This window comes from Neophocaena asiaeorientalis, unplaced genomic scaffold (assembly GCF_003031525.2).
Source record: "Neophocaena asiaeorientalis asiaeorientalis breed wild unplaced genomic scaffold, Neophocaena_asiaeorientalis_V1.1 scaffold138, whole genome shotgun sequence".
NCBI lineage: Eukaryota > Metazoa > Chordata > Mammalia > Artiodactyla > Phocoenidae > Neophocaena > Neophocaena asiaeorientalis.
In genome coordinates, this window is record NW_020172632.1 from 7573937 (window position 1) to 7596229 (window position 22293).

Sequence of the window (22293 nt, forward strand, 5' to 3'; positions counted from 1 at the left end):
TCATTTAAACCCTATCTCTTCCCCCCATACACCCAGATGTCATCTTGGAGAGGAGCCAGGAAAGGAGACAGAAGAGTGGTATGTCTGAGAGCTTAAGCCTTCATTTCCCCTTAGAGAGTAAACATTCTTTGAAGGGATCACTTATGTTATTGTGTTATACTGAGGTTCAAACCTGATTAGACATGGAAGTAATCAGGTCATCCTTTTGAATGGCTTTTGGCTATTTCCAAAAATCAGATCTACTCTCAGAGGACAAAGATTAGCCATTTTTGAAAGGCTTCTAAAAACATTCGAACTGATAAATATATGAAAAAAGTTAACTTCGATTATCTGCCCAAATGTAAACTAAAACAACCATCCCATACTTTCTTTTTTGAAATTAGTAAACATTGGAAAACGTACAAAAAATCTGCTAGTTGGGAGGAAAACAGTTATACACAAAACAAAGGAGCCACATGGTCTTGGTCTGAGTTTTGATAGGAGTTAAGTGTTCCACCCTGGTATAACAGGAACGTGAATCAAGCACTTTTTCTGGGCCTGGTGCTGCTGTAAGAAATTCAGGTGTGTTATTTCACCAAACTGTTACAGTAACCTAATGAGATATACACTCTTACCACCCACTTTACAGATGGGGACGCAGACAGGTTAAATACCTTGCTAAATTTGCACAGTTAGAAAATAGTAGACCCAGGCTTTGAATTTGGGAAGTCAGATGTGAGGGCCATTTCCCTTAACCTCAGATTTGCTTGCCCAGATTTGGGCACTCAAACCCTTTTGCCTGTGTGACAGTTATCAGATCCTCAGCACTGATTGGGTGGGTCGAGAATTTCAAAGCATTCCTTCTTGTCTCTGGTCTCTTTTAGCACTGAGCCCCTGTAACCTTAACATGTACGGATAGGTTTGTTTGTTTCGAGGATTGATCGGATATTTCTGAAAACACCTAGCGTAGGCTTAGCCAGGGTAGGTGCTCAATCAGTGTTGCTTGTTGATTCCGAATCTTGCTCAATCAGCTCATTTGCATTCACTATTCTTTGAAAATGCCCAGAGAAGAGCGTGGCCACTTACTTCCTGTCTTTCCTGCCAAGGCTCCCCTGAATAGTGTCACTCTCACGCCCTGGATTATTTATCACTCCTTACTAGCGCTCTTGGGTAGCTGCTGCCCTTTCAGCCTGGGTTCAAGGGAGGGTGGGAGGGAGGGAGACACAAGAGGGAAGAGATATGGGAACATATGTACATGTATAACTGGTTCACTTTGTTATAAAGCAGAAACTAACACACCATTGTAAAGCAATTATACTCCAATAAAGATGTAAAAAAAAAAGAATAGGGCTTCCCTGGTGGCAAAACCCAGCTGTCAGCAGGCTGAAGCATAGCTTCCCAGCCCAGTTTAGCTTGAATCAGTCGAAGCAGAGCTGATCTGCAGATTTGTAATTGTGAGAATAAATGCTTGCTGTCGAAAGCTATTGAGTTTTGAAGTGTTTGTTACGCAGCATTATAGTCACAAGAGCTGACAAACCCAGTGCGGTGTGTTCTAAAGTCCACACGTGTGTTAAGTATGGGAATGATGCGACTTCCTCACTGCTGCTTCTGAGAAGACACGAGTCTAAATTTAGGAAAGTTATATGGACCTATATCTGTAGCAGAAGCTTTATTTTCTACCTTAGGAAATAACCAGGAGTATGGACAAACATTCATTACAGTGTTATTCCTAATAGTGAAAATTGGAAACAATCTGAAGGAACAATTTGAGAACCGTGATCAAATACACTATGGTTTAGCATACATAGTGTGTAATACAATAGACTATTACACAGTGTGTTAGGACAAGAGTCAGATAAGAAACACTTAAATAGTGATTTAAAACAGATTGAAACTGATTTCTCTCAATAAATGAAGTCTGGGGGAAGGCAATCCAAAATTGGTTTGATGGATCAATAGTCACAGTTGCTTTCCAGGTTTCTGCTCCATTTTCCTTAGAGCGAGGTCTCTGTTTTCATGGTTCAAGATGAGTGCTAGAGCACCAGCCATCACATCCATACTTCCAGCAACAGGAAGGAAGAAGGAACAAAAAGGTATGCACACTCCCACTTTAAGGAGACATCTTAGACTTCCTCACATGACACTTTGTTTGTATCTCAATGGGAAAATTTAATCACAACAATGTGCCCACTTAAAAAGGTGCGTACTATAGCTACGGAATGAAAGGAGAGTAAATATTAGAAGGCATACTTAGTTATTAAGATTATGAATATGAGGACCTCTGGGGAGTCCTGTCTTACAGTTTACTTTGGTAGCCGATATCTAGTGACTTTATGACTCAGGTAAAAGATACCTGCATTCTTGGAGTTTGTTGGAGCAAAGGATATAAGAGTGTTTCCCATGGACTAAATGTGGGCCACCTGTGAGAGGGAGGTAGCATGTGTGCCTGACTAGGGTGAAAACAGATTCAATAGAAAAAGGCAAGAGGTGAATTTCTGGGTTCCTAGGAGCTGCAGAAGCAGTAAGTGACAAGCTGGAGGAGAATGCATTATTGTTGTTGTCAAGGGAGCTGTAGGTGTAGGGTCTCTGAGAAGCCATGAAACTGTGTTTAAAGAATGAGCTTTAAGTGTTGCTGAGCTGAGAGAGTGTGATAAAGCTATCTCGGGGCAGTATCAGTCCATTAAGAATGTCCCTGCCTTTCTTATCTTGCCTTCCTTTCTTCTCTCCTCAACCCTGGCCTGGGTGGGGTGGGGTGGGGGGGGTTGGTGGGGGAGAGATGGGCGGGGGCAGGAAGCACAGTTAGCCAGAGGATGAGGAAATGCCTGGCACAGCAGAGGATTAAGGACCACGGCTTTCCTCTTCCTCTCCCCACCCCACTCAGGAGAGCTTCTTGCTGGCAGCAGGCCCCTAGCCGTGGGGAGGGGGGAGCAAGTGACCCCTCTGAATCAAGTTTGGAGGTTTGATTAGTCCATGGGATTTTGAATGGTACTATAACTCATTTTGTGATTATTGGTTTATGTTTCTCTGATCAGAGTGCAAACAACTTGAGTCAAGGGTGACGTCTTTATGTGGCTTTCTCTCCCCAGGGCCCAGGACAGAGCCTGGAAAAATAAAAAATAAGCTAACACTCATTCAAGAAAGAAAGAATGTTATTAAAGCAAAGAAACGAAGGAAGGAAGCTAGGTTTAATGCTTCGTCTGAGGGCTCCAAACTGTGGCGGCCACTCTGTCCTCTCTCCTCCCAGAATGTTTGGCTTCTTCCTCTCATATGTCCAGCCTTGCATTAGTGATCTGTGTGCTCATGTGAGTTATTTGTGAGCTCTTTGACGGTTGGACCTGTATGCTGATAAAAATAATAACTATTATTTATTGAGCATCTGCGAGGTCCTGGGCAGGGCGCGAGGGCAGTGCTGCCCACACACTAATGCACACCTGGGGAGCCTGGGAAAAGGCAGATCCTGATCCAGCGGGTCTGGGTGGGCCTGAGTTGCTGCATTTCTAAAAGGTAACGTCTGTGCTGCAGGCTCTGGGGCATGGGTGGAGTGAAGTGGAAGACTTTAGGTCATTTGATTCTTACATCAATAGAGACAGGCACTATTACTCCTCGCATTTTGTGATAAGAGAAACGAGGGTCAGAGCTGGCGAGTGAGGGTCACACACTCGTTAGCAGCAGTAGCATTCAGATGCAGCGCTGACTTCATGGGGTCCTTCCCAAGTGCCGTATGCTCAGCACGCCGAGGGGGGTCCCTGAAGAGCCATCTTTGCACTGTCGGACCCTGGAAAGAAAAGGGAGAGAAGATTATTTGATCCTCTAAAATGAAGCCATAGGCCGTATTTTGGCTCTAGAGGGAGTCAAGGGTCTGTGAGGGATGATCACCCACTCAGAAGAGTGCACACCCTTTCCTAGAGGGGAGGTGCTCACTGCTCTTCTCTAGGCCCCGGGCTCTCAGCTGCAGCTGGGGGAGGCCCGGTCCTTCCCTGTCTGCTCAGTGGGAGGGACCCGGAATGGGAACCTTGGTCTAAATGGGGAAGGCCAGTTTTCAGAGGGAAAAGAAGACAGTGACTCACCTTTCCAGCATTTGCAGGCTTCTTAGCCCATCTTGACAACCCTCCTGTGAGGCAGGAGCTGTCATCTCCACTTGAGAGCTGGGAAAACTGAGGGTTAGTACTGGCTCTCAAACCTGGGTCTTCTGATTCTTCCAAACCCCGGGTGACACTACACTGAGTTTTTGGGGGTTCATGTAAAGAGAGGAGAGCTCAGATTGCTGGGAAAGATCCAAGCATGCTCCCCTTTGAAGGAGGGTAACCTGGGAAGAAATGAACCAGGGGACAAGTCTTGCCACCTTAAACACTGCATGACTGTAGGCTGGTCACTGGACCTCCCTGGGCCTCTGTGTCCTTCTATATAAAGCTGGGGTAATAATCATGCGTGCACGTGTAGTTGATCCTCATTGTTCACAGATTCCGTGTTTGCATTTGCCTACTTGCTAAAATTTGTTTGTAACCCCCATGTCAATCTCTTTTGTCGTCATTTGTGGACGTGTGCAAAACTGATGAAAAATTTGAGTCACCCAATGCACACATTCCCGGATGAGACCAAACAAAGTGATGCTCTGCCTTCTTGTTTCAGCTCAGACTATAAACAAGTGGCCTTTTAATGATCTATTTAGTGCCACATTTCCCACATTTTGTGCTTTTTGTTTGTGATTTCACTGTTTAAAATGAAACCATTGTAGTGCTGCATGGCTACAGGACACATGTACAATACATACAGGGCATGCATAGGGCCCCAGCTGCAGTGCCGAAGTGCTGTCTATTGTTCCTATGCGCCTTACAGAGAAAATACGTGTTAGATAACTTTCATTCAGGCATGAGTTGTGGTGCTGTCGGCCATGAGTTCAACAGTATCTATTAAGTAAGATGTCTTTAAAGAGAAATATACATAAAATAAGGTTATATATTGATCAGTTGATAAAATGTCATAACCAGAGCCTTGCAGGAACCTATTCCCCTAGGAGCAATGGTTCAACGTTTATGAATCCAGTGTTCATGGTGACGTTATAAACACAATTACTGCAAATAACAAGAATCAATTATAGCTGTTTCAGGGGCCATTGAACGTCACTTCCCTTTTCTCCTAGTCTCACTCATTGACTGTTTTTGGAGGGGACATACTAGTGAGCCCTAGAGACCACAGTCACGGTCAGAGGCAGCAAGGAAGAGCAGGCAGCAGAGTCAAGGGTCTGAGTGTGGACTCTTCTTATGAGACCTGGAGCGTCCCCATCACCTCACTTTCATCCATGTCTATAAAGACGTGCCTCTGTTTTCCATGTGTGTGAAAGGTGATGACATGGTACCTACTTTATGGCTTGTTGTAAAGATTAAATAAGTTAATATGCATAAAGTGTTTAGAACAGCCTGGGAGACAGGGCTGGGAGTGGGGTGAAGTTCCTAGGGTCCAAAATTTATGGATGCACTCACCCTGTGCTTGCCTGCCTCGTTAAATTCTGTGCCCTAGGTGTCTTTCTCTTTTCACCCTGGTCCCAGCCCTGCTGGCAAATGAGTATTGGCTGTTGCTATTATTAATGGGAAGTCCCCTGCTCCTTCCTTCGCCTCTGTCCTCTGGAAAGGGTCCTGGGGCCACCGTTGGCTGGCCTGGGTCTCTTTGAGCCCCAGCTGTCCCCATGGGCAGGGCATGCTCCTTTTCTGGGCCTCGTTCTGCCATCTGTCCAGTGGGGGTGACATCATCCTAGACACGTTTGACCATGTCAGCTGCCTCTGAGGGTGGCTGTGAGGATCAAATGAGCTAATGGGTGGGTAGGTTTTTGTAAACTAAAGTACAGGGCAAACGGGAGGTTTTAGTGCTTGTTCGAGTGCCCCCATCTGTCTCTGTCATCCATGCAGCCATCTCAACTGCTCTTGGACCCGCTCATGGCCTCTGTCTGCAGCGCCCTCAGAGAAATGCATTCCAGATGGCTGGACCCCATGGTAGGAAGGAGAACATTATTTTTTATTTACCCTAAAAACTACATTTGAAAGAGCTTCACTCCGTTTCCAAATCTGATATCCTAGACCTGGGTTCTTACCTGTGGGCCCATTTTGGTCTCCGAAGACCCTACCAAATTTTACAGGAAGGCAGAGATGAGACACCTATTGAAGACGTACTATGGGCCAGGTGTTGTGCTAAGTGCTTTAGAGAAACCTCTGTAATCCTGACAACTCTACACAACAGAGGTCGTTGGCACCAGTGTCCTCACAGCGGGGGTGTGGAAATGGAAACCCAGAGAGATTAAGGAAATTGCCTGGGGTCACACAGTCAGTCAGCAGTGGGGCCAGGATTTGAACTTGGTTCTGTCCAAATCCCAAAGTGAAGGATGGGGGAGGTGCTGGAGCCTGGTTGTTAATCCTGGGCCTGGGGGTCACACAGGTTGTAAACCAGCTCCTTCCTTACCTTTTGGGAGGTACTGGGCATGTTACTTTAAATTCTTTTAATCTTTGGTTTTGTCATCTGCAAAAGCAAAGATCATAAAAATATTTGTAAGGTTGGGCTTCCCTGGTGGCGCAGTGGTTGGGAGTCTGCCTGCCGATGCAGGGGACACGGGTTCGTGCCCTGGTCCTGGAGGATCCCAGTAAGGTTGTTGTGAGTTTTAACTAATTTATGTATGCTCAGTGCTTATCAGAGTCCCCAACCTAGAATAAGGACTCATCAATACTAGTCACTATTTCAGGATGAGGAAGGTGGCTTAGTAAATGCTCCCTTAGTATGGGGGGATAAATATGCTTTGTGACGAGGTACAAAAATGAATCACTTGTAACTCCCCCCAGCCCCTTCCCTGTGGCTGAAGAAGAGGGTGCTGCCTGCTTGGCCTCCTTCACCCTCGGAGTCTCTCTCAGCAGTTCTGATTGAACCCAAGAACAGACGAACACTCTTCGTGCCCTCTTTTCACCTGAGAACATAACTTGGTGCTCAGAAAACACTGTTGTCTTCATTAACTTGGCCTTGGCTCACTTTGGTCTTTGACATGAGAGAGAGAGCCCTTGGAAGGTGGGTTGGGTATGTGTGTGGGAGCACAGAGAAGGGCCCTGGGAGAGCACAGAGAGGGGCTCAGGGGGAGCACAGAGAGGGGCCCTGGGGGGAGCACAGAGAGGGGCTCAGGGGGGGAGCACAGAGCGGGGCCCGGGGTGAGCACAGAGAGGGGCCCAGGGTGAGCACAGAGAGGGGCCCTGGGGGAGCACAGAGAGGGGCCCTGGGGGAGCACAGAGAGGGGCCCGGGGTGAGCACAGAGAGGGGCCCTGGGGGAGCACAGTGAGGGGCTGTGGGCAGAGCATCTGCTCACTGGGGCCAGAGAGGGAGAGGAGAATCACGGTCATCGCCTGAGTTCAGTGTTTCTTCCTTTGGCCAGGAGTGGTCCTTGATGTGTGTGTGAGAGAGAGAGAGGGAGAAGGAATGTGAGTGGGAAGACCAAGAAGGCTTGTGTCAGAGTTGGTACGTGTTAGAAGACAAGAAGTGATTGGATGTGCTGGGCCATGAGTGTGAGAATGTGTGAGGGAGTCAGTGTGTGTCTGTGTGTTGCAGGGAGTGTCGAGCAGCTGTGTGGTAGACGTGTCACTGTCAGTAGGGGTGGCTGTGCAGGATTTCTTTCATCTCCCCTCTATGGGTCTGGCTGGGGGGCTCACGGTCCCAGCTGCTGGACTGGAGAATGGGGTGGACTGGGGGAGGGGGAGTCCTCTTTATATCTGGACAGGAAGTCCTTTATGGGGAGATTGGGTAGCGAAAGATGCCAGGAGTTGGGTGATGCGGCCTGACCGTACAGCCCCTTGCCCATCGTGAGGACAGGAAAGGGAAAACAGATGCAGTGTTCGAACGAGAGATACTAGGGGCCGAGTGGTTATGGGATTATGGAACCAAAGTGGCCACGGAATTCCCAAGTTGGGAAGACCCTGAGGGATGATCTCTAGAGGACCTTCGTCCCCAGCGTAAGATGAGACCTGAGGTCCAGAGGGGGAAAGTCACCTGCCTCTGGTCACATAGACTTGACCGTCACCCAGCGGGGGTCTCAGGGACTTGGACTAGAAAAAGGGAGGGAGAAAGCCACACAGCTGGTAAGAATTGAATGGCTGCGTGAGTGGGAAGGATTGAGGTGGCCAGCGAGGCAGTGGTTCAGTGCACAGACGCCGTGCGGTGTCCACTGTCACTCACGTGGTGGGATGGGGCTGGGGGTGTTAAGTGGGCCGGAGGAGAAGCATGTACCCCCTGGTGGCTGGAACTGTGGGCTCAGTGTCCAGCTCCCACAGAGGAAAGGGTCAGAGAGATGCTTGTGGAAAGACACTGGGGGCAAACCGCAAAGTGAAGTGGCAGCCCTGGAGAGCAGATGGGGTGAAGCTGGCAGAGGAGGGGCCATGTTGAGTTTTACCAGAGGGACACTGGGCAAAAAAATGCCCTCTGGAACAACCCGAGGGCTGGGGCTTGGGTGGTGGGGCTCAGTGACTGATTACCCACTGCGGCTGCCCTCGAGGTCAGGCTGGCTCACCAGACCCTACACAATCCTAGCTGTACCCGAAACACTCTCTCCTTGGAGCCCAGTCTGCTCATCCTGGGTCCCCTCCTCTGTTTCTGAGTTGCTCATTCCCTACACCTCTGCCCACCTGGATCTGGCGTTTGTTCAGACCTGTGGCCTTCTTCCCCCATTCCCTGTCGTCATTTGGGTAGGGATTTCTGCGAAGGCCCTTCAGATGGTGACTCATTGGGGCCACCCTGGCTCTGCCTTGAGGGAAGGAGGCTCAATGGAGGCTGAGTTATAGATGTCTGGTCCTGCCCATCAGGCATCCCACCACCAAAGATGGATGCAGGGCTGGGGGAACTGTGCTTCAAGCAGTTTACTTGTGGGAGAGACCCCAGGACGGTCTGAGGAGCCATGCCCAGCCTGGTGCAGGAACACAGAGGGAGGAAGATGAGTTCACTGCTAGGAAGTGCAGTCGGGTTGGAGGCTGGCGGGTCAGATTAAAGGGAGGCAAACAGGCCAAGGTCAGCATGACGGAGGTTGAGAGAGCCAAGTGAGGTCTGAGAGAGCAGAGCAGGGTAGCCAGGATCCCGCGTGCAAATGCTGCTCCTCCCAGATTGCTCTTTTGCAGGGGGAAGTGAAGGACGAGGGTCTAATCTGTTGGTCATCTGTGAATACATCTCCAGCGAAGAGGAAACGGTAGGTTGGATCCTCTGAGAGGCGGATGCCAAGACAAGGTTAGACATTCAAGAGATTTGTTGGGGAAATGCTTGTGAAGGATAAAGGGGAGAGAGCGGCAGCAGGCAGGGCAAACCTGCAGAAGTGATGCGGGACTGCCCCCCGGGGGAAAGCAGAGGTGAGAGTTAAGAGGGCTGGACAGGAAGGTCTCAAACCTAAGCTCACTTCTGAGAAAGTTTTGTCCGGGCTCGTATAGCGGTTCCTGAACCAAGTCACCCATTGGAGTACCCTGCGTCTGTTAGGGGTGGGCGGGCGCTTGCTCCCCTGCTGCACCCAGCCGCTGGCTGTATCTCATAGGGGTGGGCAGAGGCTTGCTCCCCACTGCCCCCTCCCTTCACTTGGTCATTGGCTGTATCTGGTAGGGTGGGTGGGCACTAGCGCCCCTGCTGCACCCAGTCATTGTCTGGGAGCTGCTCTGGGAAGCCTGGCCTCCGTACACGTGCTGGTGGATCCAGGGGGGCAACAGTAAGAGCGGGCTTCCAGAGATCTGGTGGTGCATTTCCATGGTCTCTAAATGGCTTAAAAGAGGCTGAGGGACGTGGCTCCGAATCACTTCCAGAGGCACATTATCTTCATATTGCCACTTCCAAATGCTCATTGGCATTTAGAGTTATTTAATCCAATTCACCTGGCACAGGAAGAGAAGGGGGTGGGGAAATCAAGAAGAAAGAAGAGTGTTACAGTTGTAAAGCATTGGTCTCCAAGAATGGAGACCTATGTTCTCAGGTTCTGTCACTCTCTCTGCAACCAAAAGCAAGCCATCTTCCCTCCGTGGGCTCATTTCTGCATTTGTAGATTGGGGGTAATAGTAATCCACACCTCCTAGACATGTTGTGAGGATAAAAGGAAATTGTGGATGTGAAAGTTTGCTTTTAGTGGAAAAGAACCATATGGTTATGTGTGGATGGACAGCATTCTGCCTATGGAATATGTCTCTCTCTAAATAAACTCTCTCTAAGAAAGAACGATACAGATACGTGGTATTATATGAACATTATTAATGGGGGTAGGCTGGGGTTATTATGATGAGTAAGTTATTTCACGTGACACGCTGAGCCAGGCACAAAGGCTTAATAAAAATTAGCTGCTATTTTCTTTCCCCCCGCAATTTGGTCAAGAGCCATTGTATTCAGGGATAATTCTCGAATGAGTTTAGGCCTAAACGGTTTTCCTCAGGAAATCTGAACTCAGAGCTGCTACTCAGGGCTCACTCTGTCCTGGCTGAGCTTCCACTTCCTGTGCCAGCGTTTGCTGGGATTCGGGAGGCTCTGTGGAGAGAGGCTGTGGCTTCATATTTAATGTCGTCTCTGCTCCTCCATCTCTGTGAAGTAGGCACTGTTAGTATCTCTGTTGACAGAACAGCTCAGAGAGGTGAAGCATCTTGTCCAAGGTCACAGAGCAGGCCTCAGTCACAGCTCAGCGCTCTCTGGAGCAGGACCCATCAGACTGAACACCCCCTCTCAGGAGTGTGGAAGATGAGCTAGGTGTGTCAAGGGCCTGGCAGAGTGGTGGTACAGGCAGGCTCGGCAAAGAGCTATTATTTCAGTCCAGGTCTGCCCCGGGTGTGGGTAGCTGCTCCTCAAAAGCTTCCCGAGTCCTTCGGTGCCCGTCCTTACCAGAGGTGCCACGTTACACGTCCTTACACGGAATATGACCTCTCTGTCAGAAGGCCAGCTTGCTCTGTTGGTGTGTCTCTGGCGTGGCTGCCTGGCGATGCTGCCTTTGAGGCCTCTTGCCTTCTGGGAGGGAAGTTCCAGCTGGTTGAGCTGCTGCCCGCTAGCCCAAGGGCTGTATGCACGGAGAGGGCCTTTTTAATAGTTCTTTGGCATATTTTCTGGCCTCCAATACTTTTAAAGCAAATTTCTCTATCACTTGGCTCTCCCTCCTGTGTTTATTTATTCATTCAGCAAACATATTGAACACAAACAACACCACCACCAACGCTCACAACATCTACTGAGTGCTTTTACGTTCTAGGAACCATGATGACTACAAGGAAAACAAGACTAGAATAATCACTTTTGAGCTCTTACTCCAGGCAAGGCACCAAGCTGAGCACTTTGCATCATGACCCTTCCCATCTTTAAGCAGCCCTGTGAGGTGGATGCTATTATCCCCTCGGTACAGAGAAGGAAGCTGAGGTGGAAAGAAGTGAAGTAACTTGCCTGAGGACATACAATTAATAAATGTTGGCACCAGATTCAGACTTTTTGGCTCCCAAACCCAGGCTCTTAACCACTACACTGACTCTTCTAAGGGCGTGTGTTTCTTGAGAGATGGATGTTTTAACATTTAGCTATGCAAAAAAAGTAATCTTTAGAATCATTTAGGTCCAGATTCAATCGCAGATCCACCAGTTACTAGTTCTGTAACCTTGGATAAATTTGTGGGGAAAAAAAAAAAAAACTTCAACTACTGAGCACCATAACTAGTGCCCTTCTAAGTGCTGTATGTACAGCCACATACAATCTTGGAGAGATTGCGTGTTGGGTTTCAGACCACTGCAGTACAGTGAATGTCACAATAAAGCCAGTCACGCAAATGTTTTGCTTCCCTGGTGCATATGAAAGTTATATTTACACTGTATTAGTTAAAAATAATTATTTGAACTTTAATTATTTCCATTCTACAGAAGGAGGAACTGAAGCTCAGAGAGGTTAAGTAACTTTCTCTAAGCATATCAGTCAAGGTCCAGTCAGAAGATAGAAACCATACAGTAATTTGAGTGGAGAAAGGTTAATATAAAGAATTGTAAACTAGTTGCAGGGCATATTAACTACTGAGGGGTAGAGATAACAGTAAAGAATGCAGGAGTAGAGGATGTAAGGAGCACCTCTTCCTCTAGGGTGGAGGCAGGGTACCTCTGAAATAATAAGAAATATATATATATACATATATATATATATATAGTTGTATATATATATTGTTCTCTGCCCTGAATCCTAATACAGAGTTCCTAAAGTCCTGTAATTTCCTGAATGATGGAGGAGATAGGAGTGCCTCACCTAAAGCTCCTAAATCCCTTGGAATTTTCTGGGTGATAGGAGTGTCTTTTGTTCTAATGATGCCACTCTTGGGAGGCTCCTGTATGGGGTCTGGTCACCTGAAAGACCAGGCATGATTAAGAAGCTTGAAACTTTCAGCACTACCCTCCACCCTCTGGGAAGGGGTGAGGGGTGAGGGGTTGGAGATTGAGTTAATGAATAATCAGTCATGCCTGTGTGATGAAGCCTCCATAAAAAAAAAATCCCTGAACTATGGTGTTGGGAGAACATCCGATTGGTGAACATATCCACATTCCAAAACGGTGGTGCACGACGCACCCCAACTCTATGGGGACAGAAGTGCCTGCACGCAAAACACTTCTAGATCTTACCCTATGTACCTCTTTATCTGGCTGTTCATCTATATCCTTAATTGCATCCTTTATAATAAACTGCAAATGTAAGTAAGTGTTTCCCTGAGTTCTGTGGGCCATTATAGGACATGATCAAGCCTGAGCAGGGGCTTATGGTAACCCCCAATTTCTAGCCAGTTGGTCAGAAGTATAGGTGAGTACCTGGGGCTTGTGATTGGCCTCTGAAGCCACAAGACAGTCTTGTGGGATTGTGCCCTGAACCTTTGCGTCTGCACTAACTTCCAATAGTTCATGTCATAGCGGAACCGTAGCACACCCAGGTGGTGTCTGCACATTGGAGAATCAGCTGGTGTGCCCCCGCCTACTCCCACTCCCACATTTGGTGTCAGAAGTGCTGTGAGTCGAGGACAATGTGGGAATTTTCTTTTAGTATGCAAGGAAGGAACAAATTTGGAAGAGGATCCCTTCTCCCTAGGCTGAGATTCAGACCTCAGTGGAGGGGGTGTGACTTAATCCACTGGATGGTGGAGAGGTTTGCTGAGGTGCCGCAAGTGGGAAACCAGATCCTGGGATGCCAACAGAACTCTCTAGGGACCTGCCTTCTGGGGTGTGATTAAGATCCTCTGAGGGGCTGACTGGGAGAGTGCCGCTGACGTCTGCAGTGGAGTTGCCTTCTGGGGTGCTGGTGAAACTTGCTGAGGTGTGAGCACCATGGAGATTGGGTGTCCTTTACATGCTGGTTGCTATTCACCACAGGAGCAAGAAGAAAGCAAGCACACGGAACCAGGAAGAAAAGACCCTTCCTCCTGTAGCACCCTCTAGTGCCCTCTACTGACAAAGCTTAACATTATATGTCCACTGACAAAGGAGAAATGTTCACAGGGTCCACAGCATCACAAAGCCGGGCAATGAAGGTGAGCACGGAACTGAAAGGCAGTACATTGATAACTGGCCCGGTAAGTATTATAACCTATTAAAATCCAGGTTTATCTGATGCCAAAGCCCCAATTCTTTCAGCAATAACACTGACCTTTTCTGACCTTCAGTTTTCCCATCTCTAAACTGGCAACAACAGTGCTTGTCTCACAGGGATGCTGTGTGTATTAAATAAGATGAGGTACGTACAGATCTGGAACGTTGTAGAGGCTCAGGGAGAGTTAGTTGGTCTACCTGCCAGATAGATGATAATTTATCACTGACACCGCTTGCGATTCTTACAGTTCTTTTGTATCACTTTCACTGACTTTATAACATCCGGAGTCTTTTGTAAATTACAGTATTACTTTGTAGGCCATTTGCATCGTATATTTCTTGTATTATTAGAGGTGGCAGATTTGACCATGGAAGAAAGGCCATCTTCCCATCACATCCTCTTCTTTGTGGGTCATACTCTTTAGTGTCAAACAGTGTGTGTGTGCCTGTGTGTGCTGCTCTTTGAATGAGGGTTACCTTTATAGGTGGGGAGTACGTTAGTGAAAGTTTCATGTTCAATCTTTGCTTCCTTACTTGACCTCATAACTGTGGGAATTCTGATAATCACTGCTCAGGCATTGAAGACATCCTATAGAAGTCTGTTTCTCGGAGCTTGTACCTTTCCCATATTTACTGCCCATCATTTCTTATACCAGCACCCAGGGGGCCCTTAGGGACCCTCTTTGTCTCCTGAATCTAATAAATGTCCCTTGTGCTAAAGGTTGACCAAGAGCCTTTGGTCGTTTGCAAGGGAGCCCTGGCCTTCTAGTGGGGCCCAAGCCATCCTGTCTGGTGTGTGGTTTTGTGGGACAAAGAACACGTCATCTCTTTTGTTCCTTTCTATCTTCCAGGCCACACTTTATACACAATAATAGAATGTTGGAACAGGGATGGGTGACATACTATGCTCCAACCAAAATTTATTAGGGGTCTACCCTGAAAATTTTCACGTGTTCTGACATTTGACATTTCACGTGTTCTGACATTTCACAACTTTCCTTTGAGTTTGCTCGATATTTTTGTCCTTATTTTAGTGGTGGGGCTCAGAGAAAGTGACTTGTTTCAGGTCTTCCAGCTGAGGAGTAGAGCTGGGATAAGGACTGTGGTGTCCAACTCTTAACTCCAAGCTCTTTCCCCCAGTTTACAGATGAGGAAACTGAGGCCCCCAAATGGGAAAGGACTTACCCAGAGGCACATCAGCAGGTCAGTGGACCCAACCCAGACCCTAAGCACTCTCATTCCCTGTTCATCTACTTTCCTGCTCAGACTGGTTATTGAGCTATTGTTTTAGGAAAGGAAAACACATTTCATATGAAGTGATTTAAAAACTTTCAGACTCTTCCTTAGTTGCACAACAAAAAGCTTCATTTTATTTACAAATGTTATTTTTTAAGACATTTAAGACGTCCAGTGATACATTTACTTCATTACTGAATTGGCAATGTGCAGTAACTAACATTCGTCTGATTCATCAAACTTTCAACACCCTTTGACATAGGGACTATATCGTACTGAGATTTCATTGTCCTGAAACAACCGCAGACATTTATATGTGATCAAAGAGAAGAAGTATCTGTCCAGAAGCCAGGTTTTCTGATTCTGAGCCCAGTGCCCTGGCTCATTTGCTTTATTAAAGAATGTTATATTTTTTACTGATTAACATGATGGCTGTAATTACCCAGTGCTTTGAACTTTACCTTGCATGTATCAACTCATCTAATCCTTAGAACAATCCCCTGTCGTAGATATCATTATCATTCCAATTTTACAGAGATATTCACAAGGGGACATATTGATAATATTAAACACTTATATATATTGTCTAGTCTTTGTAAAGGTTTATTTTCTACTTTTAACCCTTGAATCATCTACTCCCCGTGGGGTTCCTTCATGTGCCAAGATATTTGTATACTATGGATCGATAATGCACAAGGGCCTCAGTTAAGATACTTTGAGTTCAAGTGATGGAACATCTGTCTAATAGTGGCTTAAGAAGTAGGCAGTTTCCCATTTTCAGCAACATGGATGTACCTAGAGATTGTCATGCTACGTGAAGTAAGTCAGAGAAAGACAAATAACCTATGATATCACTTATATGTGGAATCTAAAAAAACTGATACAAATGAACTTTACTTGCAAAACAGAAATAGACTCACAGACATAGAAAGCAAACTTACGGTTACCAAAGGGGAAAAGGGGGAGGAGGGATAAATTGTACACACTACTACATATGCAACAGATAAACAACAAGGACCTACTGACTAGCACATGGAACTATATTCAATATCTTGTAATAACTTATAATGGAAAGGAATCTGAAAAAGAGTATATACATATGTCCAGTTTTATATATATATTTGAATCGCTTTGCTGTACACCTAAAACATTGTAAATCAACTATATACTTCAATAAAAAAAGAAGTAGGCAGTTCTAGGCTGGTTCAGGGACGAAAAAACCAAAATCAAAACAAACCAAAACCCCAAAACAAAACCAGCCTCTTTCCGCCCTTCAGTTCCTCTTTCCTCAGAACACTGACTTTTGTCTTCAGGCTTGTTGCTTTATGATTTAAATAGAGCTGCTTCAGCCTCAGTCCTCAAATGACTATTTTCAAAGGTAGGAAGCCAAGGGATGCCACCGTAGCATCTCTCTATCAAGTGAGGACATCTTCCCCTAGAAGCCCTCCAGTAGGTTTCTCCATATAGATCACTGAGTTGAACCGAGTCACGTGGCCTCTGCTAGTTGCAAGGAAGGCTAGGGAAATGCGAACCTCTGTGTGTGTGTAGATGTCAGCATGAAAAAGATGGGAAGGAAATGTCTATTGGGTATTCAAACAACAGTTTCCATCACACATGATAAACTGGTAGTGGATACTTATCTTTTAATGTGGTCTCCAGGGGCTACTGAGCCATTCCATTTATTTAATTCTCAGAACAACGTTGGGAAGTTGCTGAGTCACGTGGTGGAAGTTCAAGAGCTAAATACGGTTACTTTGAGATGTCATAATTCTGTGATTGAACAATGCGTGGTGTATCAGGATGCCTTCTGCTGTATAGAACAACCACCTCTCCTGTGAGGCTTTGTATGAGTTTGAGTACCACTTCTTGCCCTTGCCCTTGTCCAATAGTTTATTTTAGCTGAAGAGTGTAGGTAGAACAAAGGGGCCGTATTCATTAAAATGAATAAAATGATATTCATTTCATAAAATGAGATCAGCAAGGAGATGAACTCCCTTAGAGACAGGATTTGTTTCAGGACCAAAGAAGGAAGAACAGGTGTGTAAAGAGGGTCTTAACACTATCCTTGAGGGAGGGCTGGCTGGGGGACATCTCTGCGAACTTGGCCCTTCTTTTCTAGGAAAATGCCCCACACATTGTGGACCTCTCCTGGGAGCCCTCACAGAGGGAGAGCTCTCTCCACAGACTCATTCTCAGAAACTGCAAAGCAGATGTTTGCTTTGAGGAGGTAAATGTTTACCCTTCTGTCTTATTTTCAAAGATCAGCAGAAAGGACTATAAGATCTTGCCTGGTTGATTGAGAGGACAGTTTGCTGCTGGGCCCTAGGACTAATATGCCCATTTGCTACCACCTGTCTGCTTCTCTGATGGGCAAAGTTGTTTCTTTCGGGGAGATCTGCTGGGGTGGGGAGCAGAGTCCTTTCTTCCCCTCTAGAGCTTGGTGCTCGCTCTGCATGGTGAAGACAGCAATATGTAGCAGACTTTTTAGGAACAGCCACCTTCTCATGCCTGCCATTGAACCCAGGCATGGCCATGAGAGCGGAAAGACACCCGACTGGGAGCCAGGGCTCTAGCATGACCCATCTGGCAGGCACACATGCAGGGAGCGCCTGCTGTATGCCAAGTACCACGCTAGGGGTCAGCCTGGGAGGAGAGTCAGGCTTCCCACCTCCACGTCCAGTGCCCTTTGCTCTATTCATGTGAAAAGAAGAAAGGCAATTAACAAGGAGCACATTCTACATGCAGGACATTGTGGTACTGTTCCATTTTATTGGTAAAGAAATGGAAGATCAAAAGTGTGAGGTCCATGTGCACAGCCATGCAGGTAGGAGGTGGTGAAGTCAAGGAGGGAACCCAGATTAGTCTGCTCCAAAATTTACCCTCGTCTCAAGTCACCCGATAAGCTCAGCTCAGAATGGCGACTCACTTGTCGTTTTCTCTCTGAGGAGTTTGGACCTTATCTTGAGCACACTTGGAGCCACTTCAGTGTTTATACAGGGAGAGAGGTTAGATTTTCAGTGCTAAGGAAATCCCTTTGAAATCTTTCTGTGTGTGGCTTTGGAGGGGTTGGTATGAGACTGCCGCTGGGGAAATCTGAAGGAGACAGTGTATCTAGGGCAGAGGTGATACGGAGGAGATAGGTGGTGGGACAGAGGACGTAGAATCCGTAGGACTTGGTGAGGACTGATTGGATGTGGTGGGTTTGAGTGGGAGGAAAGCACTGCAACATCTAGACCCAATGGTAGCATTTTGCATAGCATTCTTATAACCAGCACACTACAAATTGCATTGGCTTTCGCTTTGGAATGAATGCCTATGTGCCCCCAAATTCATATATTGAAACCTAATCCCCAGTGTAATGGTAGCTGGAGGTAGAGCTTTGGGGGAAGTAATTAGGTTGTAATGGCAGGGCCTTCATGAATGGGATTAGTGCCCTTAAAAAAGAGACCCCAGAGAGATCCCTCATCCCTTCCACCACGTGAGGACTCAGCGAAAAGTCATCTGTGAACCAAGAAGTGGGCTCTCACCAGATATCAAATCTGCCAGCACCTTGATCTTGGATGGCCCGGCCTCTGGAACTGTGAGAAATAAATTTCTATTGTTTATAAGTGATTCAGTCTATGGCCTTTTATTAGAGCAGGCTGAATCGACTAAGAGAGCTTCCAAGCACGTTAGCCCAGTCTGGCCATCCTGACCAGTGATCCCTTTATTGTGTGGGCTTGTTGAGGTTGGTCTTCTTCTGTTCTACCCTGTCACCACCTTCAGGGTACTGGATGGCCATTCTCACTGCCTGCTCCTAACTTTACTGTATTAGTTAGTATAACACTTTCTCCTGTGATGATGACAGCACCGCCCTCGCCCCACCCCCCCAATTAATTTCTTCCTCCTTCATCTAACAGTTCAAGGTGAGTGTGCCTAGTTGGTGGGTGGCTTTCCACCAGGTGGTGAATCAGGGCTGAGTCGCCTTCTATCTTGTGGATCTGTTAACCTCTGAGACCGTGGAGTCCTCTGTATTCAGCCAGAAGATGGACAAAGGAGAGGGCGGAGCAGACACATCTGACTCTTACCTGCCTTTCCTTGCCAGTGGCATGTATCACGTGTGCTCACATTTCATAGTGGACACTAGCCTCCCACACCTACCTGGATGTAGGGGGACTGGGCAGCACAGTCGCTACTTAGGCAGCTGCTTCCCATGACAAGTCCATGCTGTGGAAGGGCAAGCACGAGTTTTGGGTAGAGAGTAGCCATCTAGGCTACTCCACTCCAGGTCTATTTCCAGCCCTAAGAGCAAGCACATCAGAGGCTGCATGTCAAGTACCCTCTAAGGGGTTCAGGGCCTATTAGCCACATCACACTATGAAATATGATAAAGGAGGCACAAAACATGTGACCCCCCCCCATAGTATATATTAGGTTGAAATATATGGAGGTGCTGTTCTGTAGATAAAAAACAGTTGAATGTTGGCAATTTCGTATGATTCAACCAAATATATTGGGGAAGTGCTTCCAAAAGAGATTTTCTCAAAAATCTAGCTCATAATTTTGGGAAAATACTGCATACTCTGCTGGGGGAGTCAAATACACTTTAGCCAGTTAAAAGCTTTGAAAAATCCTGTATTTAAGAAAATCCTGCATTGATGGGTTTCTTTAATCAGTGATTTCCTAAGTAACCCCTGTTTAGTCAGTGACTTCCAAGCTAATTTGTGCATAGAATTCATTTTTCCAAAATGCCTCTTAAGCTCTCCTAGAATTAGTCTTTTACTTTTTTGCACTTTGGGAAACTTTGCATGGAACGCATGAGGGAATCCATGAGTGAATCCTTTTACATAGCAGAGAAAAAGGTTTTTCACTACAGAAATCCATATTGAGCATACTGGTGGAAATGATCAGTGTGTGCTGAGTGAATGAATGACTTTGGACTATTCACATTTCTCTGAGCCTGTGGTTTTCTCCTGCAAAATTAAGATGACCAATTAAACGAGAAGAGCCATGTAGAGAACGTAGGAAGGGGTGCCTGTGTGTTCACTTATTCCTTCTATTAGCATCCCTGAGGCTGAAGAAGGTAGCCACTTGCCACGTAGAGGACACCTCGTTTCAGCAGCCACATGTGGGATTGCTTTGGTCCTGACGTGCAAACATGTTTAAGCCCGGCTTCTTGAGAGTTCACATGGATATTAGGGTCTGGCAGAGTTATTTTTTGTGCGCTCGAGAGAGAAGAAAGTAAAGAGCAACCTCCTTGTGTCGGCATGAAATGGCTGCCCTGTGATTCTGGGCTGGAGGTTGGGGGTAGGGGTGGGGGGTTCAGTAAGCAACCAAGCTGAGAAGCCCACGTGGAACCACTTTTCCATGGTCTAATCTGGGAACTGGAATGCTCTGAGCTTGCAATAGAGTTATGGCTCTGGTTAAGGGGCTGATGTGCTGGGGCCAGCATGGCCTCTGGCAGGGCCTTGGACACATCTGTCCTCCCCCTGTCCTGACCTTGCTTTGGCAACCTCCTCCCAAGGCCTGGCAGAACCCCCAGAACGGATTTTTCTCCTGGCCCCCAGTGAGCCTCTTCACTGGCTTCCAAACATGTGTGACTAGTTTGGCCAGCTAAGCCCGAGGCCCCTCTGCAAGTGGGGCACTTGCTGGGATGGGTCTTCTTCCACCCTGCACACTTGCCATGGCTTCCAGCTGAGTCATGTACCTGGTCCTCCTGCAGGACACCACCCCCAGGGCTCTTTTCAACACTAAGAGGAAGTGGGTAAGGGTCCTTATTTGGGACTAAATGCTGTCCCTGTTTTCCAGGTTGCAGTGGGGCCGTTGCCTTACCTAGGTCCTCCTGCCAACAGCTGCCTGTGAGCTCTGTAACCTTGGACAGATATTCTAATCTTGAACCTCAGTTTCTTCATCCATATAATGGGGATAATTATTGTTGTTTCATCCCCTTCAGCCACTACACGCTCATTGGGGGTGTTGTTCTGCGTGCCAAGCACTAGAGCTGCGAAGATGAACTACAACCAGTTCCTGCCTCAAGCAGGTGATACTCTCTAGAAAAAAAGGATGTGAAAGTAAGTGCCAAGTCCCAGGCTGGGCATCCAGAACAGGTTGAAGTGGAAATGAATGGGACTTTAAATTCACACATACGTATGCTTGAATTCCAGCTCTGATATTAAGTTGCTGTGTGATCTTGGACAAGATATGTTTTGGGGTCCTCAGCTCCCCCATCTGTACAATGAGGAGGTCGGACTAAATTCTCTTTTTTCTCTGATATTCTCTGATTGTATGAAGTTATCAACCTAGAAATCAAAAAGAGAAATCAATTAGTTGAATTGGTCACTTGATGTCACGTGTCAGCGCCCAGTGGGTACTGTGGCACTTATAATTCTATCCTGGACATTCTATATTGAAGACATTTTGAGGAGTCCTTTGTATTTTTGGGAAAGAGCCTAAGCTTTGGCATGCGACATTCTTAGAATCTAATTCCACCTTTGCCACATACTGGCTGAGTGACTTCAAACAAATCACTCAGCGTCTCTGAGCCTCCATTGGCCATCATAAAATTTTGGAAAAAACATGCACTTTGCAGCTTTGTTGTAAGAATTAGAGACTATTAGGTGCAGTGCCTGGCATAGTGGACCCTCGCTATGTGGTCCTGAGTCCCTGGAGAGCAGGATCTACATCTGGCCCATTGGTCTCTGCAGGGCCCAGTGCAGGGCCAGGCAGGGACAGATCCTCAGTATTCATTGAACGAATGAATAGGTTTCAGTGCTATGCTTTGTAACTTGGGCCCCAAAGAAGCATATTTTCCTCTGTTGCGGGAGGCATATAACAGGGAAATGGAGAGAACTTTAGACTCAGATATAGGCCTGAGATGCAGGTTGTATAGTATGGACCCTGCCCAGGAAGTATAAACCCTTGGGCAAGTTGTGGCCCATCTCAGAACTTCAGCACCCCAGTTACCTCAAATGCAAATTGTCCTGCCTGCCTTGCTGTGTTCCAAGGTGGTCCAAAGAATTTGTGGCTGTGAAACTACTCTGTAAACTCTGAAATGCCGTCCCACGTAGGGCTGTTGTTGCCAGCAGCAGTTTGCAGAGGGCCATGAAGCTGTTGACGTCTGCCATTTGGCATTGGCTTGGAGGAGGTTCAGATGGTCCAGTGCTCAGGCATGTGAACTTCTGGAATTTCACATGCTGGGAACATCAGCAGGAGACACTGGTTGACCTCCCCTTGTTCCCAGGGGAGCACACGTACTTGGCTCACTGTCCGCATGGATGTTAGTGAAGCATTTATACAACACAAGCAAGGCTTCCAGAGCATCCTAAAGCAATGCTAACTTTTGTGTGGGTCTTCATAGTTTGTGTATCAGATTTACACCTATGGGTTTCACAGAGGAATGCTTAATATACCCATCTTACAGATGGGGAGACCGAGGCCCAGAGAACCATTTATGGAGTTTTTATCAAGTGCCAAAAATTGTGCTGGGTGTTCTGTTTGCTTTCTCTTTAGTCTTTATCAGGGCTTTGAAGAT